The 9,440-nt window shown below is 45.8% G+C and overlaps 1 protein-coding gene across 1 annotated transcript in view; it reads left to right on the top strand.

Annotated features, from left to right (window-relative positions):
* Positions 1-254: 254 nt before the first annotated feature.
* Positions 255-9,440, top strand: part of PAK2 (p21 (RAC1) activated kinase 2) — a 40,730-nt gene continuing 31,544 nt past the window's right edge. Inside the window, exon 1 of the mRNA XM_079315376.1 lies at positions 255-417. The gene's annotated coding sequence lies outside the window, so the exon portion shown is untranslated. The remainder of the gene's footprint in view (positions 418-9,440) is intronic.

The raw sequence follows: 9,440 nt of genomic DNA, 5'->3' as shown, positions 1-9,440 counted from the left end.
CATACATATATATATATAAAACTTTTTTCATGTTGTCAGGCTATTTTATATTTATCTGACTCTGTTCCGGAGAAATATAATATTTTTTATTAATAAAAATATATAAATGAATCACCCTAAGTACTAGATACAGTTTATAGGTACGAGAGACTTCCCCATCAGCAAGGAGCGGACTACAACTCCCGTCATGCACCGCGGTGGCGCAGCTTCCGGCCGCGGCGGGCGGTGCCCCCGCGGCAACGCTCCGCCCCGCCCCCGCCCCCGCGGGCAGTGGCCACGCGCGGCGGTTCCGCTTCCCCTCCGGCCCCGCCGCCGCCGCCGCCCCGCCGGGTCCCGGTCCCGCCGCCGCCGCCCCGCACAGCCCCGCTCCGTCCGTCCCTCCGTCCGTCCGCCGAGGCGGCGGCGCCGCCCCACCCGGTGAGTGCGCTCACACCTGCCGGCCGCGCCCCCCGCCCTTTGTGCTGCCCCGGCCGGGCCGGGCCGGGCCTGCGGCGGGCGCGCCCGGGCCGTGGATCGCCCCTCGCTGCTTCCCTCGCTGTGCCCCCGCTCCCTCCGGCCGCGGCCCCGCCGCTCGGCCCCGCTTCCTGCGGGCCCCGCCTGGGCCCCGCTGCCGGGAGGGCAGCGCGGGGGGAGCGCGGCTCGGCCGCCCCGGTGTGAGGGAGTGCGGGAGCCGCGGGTGGAGAGCCCGGTGTGAGGGAGTGCGGGAGCCGCGGTGTGAGGGAATGCGGGAGCCGCGGTGTGAGGGAGTGCGGGAGCCGCGGTGTGAGGGAGTGCGGGAGCCGCGGTGTGAGGGAGTGCGGGAGCCGCGGTGTGAGGGAATGCGGGAGCCGCGGTGTGAGGGAGTGCGGGAGCCGCGGGTGGAGAGCCCGGTGTGAGGGAGTGCGGGAGCCGCGGTGTGAGGGAGTGCGGGAGCCGCGGTGTGAGGGAGTGCGGGAGTCCCGGTGTGAGGGGGTGCGGGAGCCGCGGTGTGAGGGAGTGCGGGAGCCGCGGTGTGAGGGAGTGCGGGAGCCGCGGTGTGAGGGGGTGCAGAGCCCGGTGTGAGGGAGTGCGGGAGCCCCGGTGTGAGGGAGTGCGGGAGCCGCGCTGCGGAGCCGCCCTCCCGTCCCTGCTGCTCCCCGGGCCCCGCACCGCCGCTCTTACCGCTCCCCGTGCTCCCGCCCTGCTGCCGAGGTGCTGGCTGTGGCTGTCCCGCAAAGCCAAGCGGGGTGGGTTACAATCACAGCAGTGTAGGATGGTTGGTGTTGGAAGCGACTTTAAAACCCATCCAGTCCCACCCCCTGCCATGGGCAGGGACACCTCCCACTGTCCCAAGGAGCTCCGATGTCCAACCTGGCCTTGGACACTGCCAGGCGTGGGGCAGCCACAGCTTCTCTGGGCACCCTGTGCCAGCCCTCACAGAGTACAATTTCTTTCTAATATGGCATTTAAATGCACCCTTTGTAGGTGAATGGCAGCGAGGAGAGTATAGCTGGAGCCAGCCTGTCCATGTGGTGACTGCCCAAAGGCTGCTTTGGGAGCAAAGAGTTCATCAGCTGCTTTCGAGGAGCAAGGCTGTGCTTGGCTGTAGCCAAAATAAACCAGTTCACCAGCTGCCCTACGGCCAGTGATGTCTGTATGTGTAACATAAACATTGCTGTGGAGGTCCTGCAGTAACAGTGCTGTTAGGTGCAATTCAAACCTGGTATATTGTGGAGTTTTTATTGTTTCTGTCTTTCTGTGGTTTTACCATTTATTTGTTTATTTTAATACTTCAAAAAGCAGCGCCTCCTCTAGAGAATCTGGGATTTGCTTTGCAATTGGGGTGTCCTCATAATATTAATCTTGGGGTGGTATCTTTTGTGCTTCAGTTTGTTCATTTTAGAGACAATTAACTTGCAGTAATATTGTGGAGGCAGGTTAAAGCATATGTTAGCAGGGAACAGCTTGGTCATTACCGACTGAAATAAAATAGAAGGCAAGTAGAAATGCAAAAATGCAAAGTTGTTTTATGGCTTTTTGAGTTGAATCTTTGAGATAGTAGGAGCACTTTAAACAGAATGCTCTGGGTAATATATTTTAGAGACAGGAAAAAACTCACTAAAGTTCACTGGTTGGATATTGCAATTCTGGAGGCCAGAACAGAAATGCTTGAGGCAGGGTAACTTGGATTTTCTGTGCTAAGTTGCATATGGAATTTGGGTCATCTTTGTACAGAGGTGGTTGTTAAAACAAAAATATCACACTGTTAACTGTGGAATATTGGCTCTGTCTGTATATTTTGCACTTTTTATCACCATGCAGTGTATTTAATGCATCTGAGGCTTGGGCTGTGCTGGGCAGCTGCTTGTCAGAGGTTTATTTACTGGGATGAGATTTGTGCTGGGATACAGCTTGGAGCTTTGGCCAACAGTGGGAGTTTATTCCTGGAGCCACCTGCTTGTGCTCCCTCTCTGGATGCTGGAGTAGGTGGGTGGATGCTTCAATCACCTAAGGCAGCTCCAATTTTGGGCACATTTTGAATTAATACCCTTTTAAAATCCCAAGTGTGCTTAGGTTGTTGGTTGTGTTTAAAGGGGGAAATTATTCACGCACCTTTGGTTTCAAAATAACTTCAGAATTTAGGATATTGGTTGATGCTGCAGGTTTTGTGACAAGAAAAGATGTAGGAACCCCAGTCTAGGTCTGTGTGTTATTACTGAAATACTTCTGCTTCAGAGCCTTCACATGTGTCTTGGGTAGGTTTTGTTTGGGTTTTCCCCCTTTTATCTGCTGTGTGCATGGGGAGGTTTCTGGGCTCTGAGGTTTGTGCCAGTATTTTCTCGTTCCTCACAACACACAGAGTTACTGACGTGTCTGTGAAGCAGCTCTTTGTTCTGCAAACAACCCCGAGTCACAGAGGCTGCTCCGGATGGCCCAGCCCAGGGACAGCACCAGCAGAGCTCCAGTCCTGGCTCCCAGCAAGGGACACAGCTTTGGGAGGGGGCTGCATCTCCAGGGCATCCATGGGGACATGGAGGCAGAGACCTGGAGCTGGGGAGAGCAGGGGGAAGGAGGGGACAGGAGCAGCCAGGCACCGTGGATTACATTCATCCTGATTCTGCTGGCAGCTGGGAAAAGGCTGAAGTGAGGTGGTTGTGGAGCTTTCCCTCCTTTTCCTGGAAATGCAATCAAAGCCAAGGCACTCCTTCAGGCTTGGATTGATTCAGCAAGGCTGTACCATGCTCCATTCTCAGTTTCCATGCAGGCACCTCCCTCCTGAACCTGTCTGTGCCTGGGCTTGGAGGGCACAGTGTCCTCTTGGAGTGGTTTTTTCAGGGACTGAACCTTTGCAGGTGCCTTGAACGTTGCCACTTTTCCTCCCAGAGATAACCAGTCAGCTGAGTGCCAGGCTGAGCTGCCAGGCTGGCTCCAAGGAAAGATAAAGTCCAATTAATGCCAAGCTGGAATGGTTCTGCCTCTTGGCAAGTGCAGTTTGACCAGAAAAGCACCACGGAAGAGGCAGCATCTCCTGCCAGCTCTGAGGAGGAGGTGGGGAAGAGAGGAGTTCACTCACCTGGGGGCAAAGGACAAGGAGCTGGGCAGGGCATGGTTCATTTTAGCAAGGAAACACTGTAGCCTCGGGATTCTTATCGTGCTGTGCTTTCCTGTGTCTTGAGCTTGATAAGAGTTTTGAAAGCTCATATTTGCATTTAAATGCACAGGTGGTAAGAGGTAGTGTGTGTTGTCAGGTGAGAAGAAATCTAGTGACCCACCAGGTGTGAAGTGCAAATGGAGCTCAGGTTTAGTTCAAGCCTTACTTCACTGTTCAAGGTTTGTGAGAGCTCAGAGCATGATTTTACATAAAGCTGTTAAATTTGTTTCCATTAAAGGGAAAATACACACTCCAGTGTTTGTATTTTGACTGATGTAGTGGGCAGTGGTCTGTCACTGAGAGCTGGAAATGCTGGTTTTGGTTCTGGATCTCTACCTGACTTGCCAGTTTTTTAAGTGGATCATTCTTAATGTTTTCTCAGCTTCTTTCCATTTTCTCAGCTGGAAATGGGGATTAACCAGGCTTTGAATATGTCTCACCTGGCAGGCAGGGATGTAAGTGTTAAGAAGATGACTTAAAACTGAGTTTCTCTGTTGAGATAAATTTTTATTAGATACACTGTGAATTCATAGTAGGAATTCCTCATGCTCTCTAAAGGTTGCAGTACATTGAAATGCTCCCAAAATTGGTGAGGTAGCTCTTTCCCTTCAGGCAAAACAAGTGGATTTTGTAATTCTCAGATGGATATATCTTAATTTCTGTTTGTGAATTGGAAAATGCTTTTAAAAATCTTCACCTCAGCTGCTGATGATATATTGGTGCTTACAATTGTTTGAATGAATACATTTTACTAGGGATATACAGTAGTTTTAGTACTCATGGAAATACTGGGGGCTTTGTATAATCATAGGTCATTGTTTCTCTAAAGATCTGAGCCCAGCACTGGTGTTGTTGCACCCAAAGGTGAGTGATATTTGAATTTTAGGTCAGGGCTGTTCTCTCAGCTAATTAGCAAAAGTTGCTTTATACCCTGAAAGGAGTTACTTTGAGAAAACAGGGTTAATAATTTTTAATTCTGTAGTTTGATTTAACACAGAAGGAGCCAGCATATTGGGGCAGAGGTGAGTGTGATTTAAGTGTTGAGAGGGTTTTAACATCATGTGAATCAGAGTGAGGGCAGCTGGCAGGTGTAGTAAGGAATGGAAATACACTGAAAAGGTTTCCCAGTTCAACTTCTCCTTTTTTTCTCCCCTAAAGTTTTCTGCTTCCTGTTTAGGTGCTGAATGTTTGACAGTGTACCCACTGTCAGCTTTCCCACAGCTTCTTTAAGGAATAAAATTAGTGTTATCTAATAGTGTGGGGTTTATTTTAGAAATGGGATGTTTTCTACTCTATGTTGCATTAGTTTCATTTACAGTCATTTAGAACTGCTTTAGCTAGCACAGATATCTCCTGGACAAAAGCAAGAAAAAGCTGCTTCTTCAAGATGCTTTTTAAAGTCACCTTTGAATATTTTACCCATTTCCTTTTGAAAAGGTCTCCATAAAGTGAGAACCTGGAAGAATGACAGATCTTTCCCCTAAGCCTGTCTACAGCAAAAGGCTGTTTAAAGAGATCTGGGGATTTGGGCTCCAGGCAGGACCTGGCTGGGCAGATTCTTGTGGAAATAGCTCCTTGGCAGGGGCTTCAGCTTGTGAATTATCTGCTTTATGGTGAAAAATAACCTGTTGTTTAGTGAGTTACATTAATGTTTGAAAGTGAGCAACTTTTAAAATCCCAACCCATTATTTAAAAGGTAAACTTGTTATTTTATACTTGTTAAATAATCTGAGTGCTTGAGATTTTACCAGGATGTTAAATCCACCTGCTGGCATTAATTTCCACAAAAATACGTGACCATGAAGTTGTTACTTGGGGCCACCTGGGCAAGTGGCACCAGCCACAGTTTGAATTTTGCCCTCCCCTGGCCCCAAACCAGTTATTCCAGTCATCCCCAAATCCCTCTGTGGCCTCCCTGAGTGTGGGGATCCACGTCAGGGAATTGACTGCTGGAAAAGGAATCCCTGATGTTAAACTTGGCTTGGGAATGTTGCTGAGTGATCTGACACTAATGGATTTTAACAACCTGGGAGTGTGTCTGGCTTTCTGCTCCTCCTGCCTTTTTCATGTGTTTGCTGAGCTTTTGGGAATGCTGCTTCAGATCAAACACCAAAATGAACAAGGTCTCACAAAATACCACTGTCGTTTTTTGTGGTGGGGCAAATAGGTCTCTAATGCTGTTAAATGATTTTTTTGCTTTGAAACAGCCTTTTATTTTCAATGTGTGAAATGCTAGCTGTCACTACTATAAAAATAAATTATGTGAAATCTTTGATTTGTCAGAGCTTGGGACATTATCACCAAGTGTGAAATATTTTCTGCTTCTTCCCCTTAGTGGAAAAAGCAAAGAGAAGAGTGAGGTCTGGGATTTTCAAAGCTGTTTAGCAACAAGAACAGTTAATTTTAATCTGATGCCAACGTGCTGAGGCTCTTTGATACCAGTGCCCAAGCTTAGGATGTAATTCTTTGTGGTAAAGAGAGCCTTGACTGCTGCAGCCAGGAAGTTCAGGCAAGTTCCTCCTCCTGATTTTTGGGATGAGGCTATTTTGCAGTAACCAAAGTATGTGTTGGCATGAGGACTCATTGCTTTTGTGAGTGCTGCTTTTTCTTTTCAGTCCTTTTGGGCTATTTACAGGGATTTTATATATATCTATAGGGTTTTTTTTAAGAGGGAATTGCTGTTGAGATTTTTAGGTTATTTTCAGGTAGCTGCTGGAAATGAAAAATAAAAATTCACCATAGTTCAGTAGAGCTGGTTTGGGTGGTTCCTTCACAAGCAGGGCTGTATGTTTTAATATGTGGTTGTGATGTCTTTTATTTCCTTGTTCATTAGCAATTATTCCACTGTAAAATATTTTACTTCTGAGAGGCATAATTCTCCTTTTCCTTGGCTTGTTGTGTGCATGCTGGAAAGTCTTTTTGCAGCACAAGGAAATGTACTCAGTCTTGGTAAACCTGGATGGAATTTTGCTGTGGAAGAAGTTAAGACTTCTGGTGAACTTATACATCCACATCAATCTCATTAGGGCTTGGAGCATCTCATATAATAAAGCTTTAATGTCTTGAAAAGATTAGAATGAAGGGTTGGGGAATAAACTGAAAGGGGAGATGAAATGATTTTTAATTTGGTTTAATTTGTGGTGTAGTGATGACTGTTACTCCTGCAAAACTAAATTTTTACTAACACCATCAGGATTTAAATGGCTTTTTTTTTTTTTTTTTTTTTTTTCTTTTTTCTCTCTCATTGCTGCTAAGAGGTATTTGTCAGACACATGAGTTTTATCTTGTAACACACTGGGCAGGGCTCCTGGGAGATCTTTCTTGCTCTGGGATTGAAGATCTTAGGCAGCACCTTTTTGCCTGCTCATGCTTGGCTAAGAGACTGGTGATGGATGCACTTTATTTCCTCAGTACTACCAAAGCCCATGGACCAGAGTGGGATGCCAGCTTTCTAAATTTAAACACATCTGAACTGGAGAAATCTTTGTTTTGAGGATCTTGGTCAAGATTTGAAGTAGATGTGGCTTTCATCCCACGCTGCTCTGCTTAACAACAGCAACCATGTTTCCTGTGCTACTGAAGAAGCTTTTGCTGCCCAACCCTGAAAGGTTTTATCAAATAACTTGCCAGTAATCCTCAGCACTTGGGGTCTTTATTGTCCCTTTCTTTGGTCATGTTTTTAGTTTCCTAAATGAGATGAGGTTGCTGTCAGTGCTTTCTTTTGGTTTCTCACTTGCTGTCTCTGCTCTCACACATTCTGGTTGTAGAATCCCAGGATTTGGGTTGGAGGGACCTTAATTCCCAGCCAGTCCCACCCCTGCCATGGGCAGGGACACCTTGCACTGTCCCAGGTTGCTCCCAGCCCTGTCCAGCCTGGCTTGGAACACTTCCAGGGATCCAGGGGCAGCCACAGCTGCTCCACAGTGGATGATGGGCCATTTCCCAGTGAGCAGAGTGGGACAGATGGGTGGCAAGGGGCTGCTCAGATTGATAATCTATGGGCTCTATCTTTGCTACCAAGTTTAATAGAGATCTTTATCTCTGTTTTACTCTATTGAAATGGCTTACTGAAATTTGCTTCCTGTTTTCTTAACAGTTGAAAGGACCTGAGAAAATTTTCCTTTAGATGACAAACTCTTGGAAAGCTGACCAATTCTAAAGGGATGGCCTTCTTCCATAATTACAGTAAAATTTATGAAGAGAAGAATTTTTTTTTCTAATTAAAAAATACACACATTTGGACTTTCATAAACACAAAAAAATCATAAGCCTTTCATGCTCATTTTTTGCAGCAAAAATGTTCAATGCCCTTGTTTTGATGTTCACCCTTGCTGCTGGTATTGTGAATTAAAAAGAGGAAGATTTGGAAGGCATCAGATTGTGCTGGGTGATGTGAGTTGCCCCATGTGGTGACTGCAGTGTCACTGGGATGGATTGGGAGGGCTCTGTGAGATGGGATTTTGGAGCTGGGATGTGGCCCAGGGTTTGCTTGGGCTGCTGTTTGTATTCTTCTGGCTGAAGGAATGGATTATTAGTGGTGCCTCCCCTCAGCCTCCTGTGGTGAGGGCTCAGTGAGGCTGGAGGTGAAGGCAGTGATGGGATTTGTTCTTGTGCTGATGGAACAGCATGAGCAATGGCTGGTGTTTTCCCAAAATTATCATCACGCAGTGGAATTATATCTATTCTATATTATTTGCTTTCTTATTCCTATTAAAATAAATAGTTTTAATTTGGAATTGGGGTGCTGTGTGTGAGGACATCATGGACAGCACCTCTGTGTTGTCTCTGAGTTTGTGTTTTGTGGATGTCAGATGTTGGTCTGGTTTATGTGAACTCAGTCTCACCATCACGAACATCTTCATCTGCTTTGTAATTGCACAGCTGTTATTGGGGCAAGATAATAAGGTAGAACAAGGTCTGAGAACTTCATCCTTTTGGTGTGTAAATGCCTGAGCCTCATGAAAATGAATTTTCTGGAGCTTTATTCCTACTCTGTCATATTTCTCTGAAATCTTCTCATTCTGCCTATAGGAATGCCATTCATTGTTTAATGAACAGGCACAGTTACCTATGCTTATGTGTTAAACTCAGAATTTGTACTACAACATAAGTTGCTTTCTTTCAAGTCTTTTGCAGCTTTCTAAGTGCAATATTATGTTTTGTCAACTGTTTCAATATTATTTTAACTTGACAGTTTCCTTTGAAAGCTCTTCAAATTCCCAGGGTGCTGGTTATCCTGCCTGTAGTTTTCACAGGCCTTTTGTCTATTCAGTTGGTAATGGTGTTCTTTATTTTGTATTTTTATTTTTTAAAAAGTATTTCGTTCTTGAGCTGTAAAATCAATTTTTTGTGGCTGTGGTGCTGTTGTATCCTGTATAAACAGCCATGTATAGTAACTCCCTTAAAGTGTACTAATATTGGTGGGAGGTATTAAATCACTTTGAAAATTCAGTTTGCTTAACCACTCACAATTGGTGTTTAAGGCATTGTACATTTATTTAAATATCTATGTTTAAGGCATTTTTATCATACATTTGATTTGAAAATTGTAGGCAGTGTATGGGGTAATCATATCAACACAAATGTTGGAGCTTTTTATGTTTTTATTTCCCTACATACTGGCTCCTGTACTTGTCCTGTAGGCTTGGCAAAAATCAATTTCCACATCAGCATAAGAATTATTTATGTATTTTGAATTATGATACAGTTCCATGCTCTTTTGGCTGTTTAATATATTTTGATTTGTAGCCTGTGTACGAGCTCTAGTTGGTTTGGATTCGTTTTCTTTGGCACTTTAGATAAAAACCTGTTTATGGGCAAGAAGAGTGAG

This window comes from Erithacus rubecula (genome assembly GCF_903797595.1).
Source record: "Erithacus rubecula genome assembly, chromosome: 11".
NCBI lineage: Eukaryota > Metazoa > Chordata > Aves > Passeriformes > Muscicapidae > Erithacus > Erithacus rubecula.
Note: the sequence above shows the minus strand (reverse complement) of the source record. Positions and strands in the feature narration are given on the sequence as shown.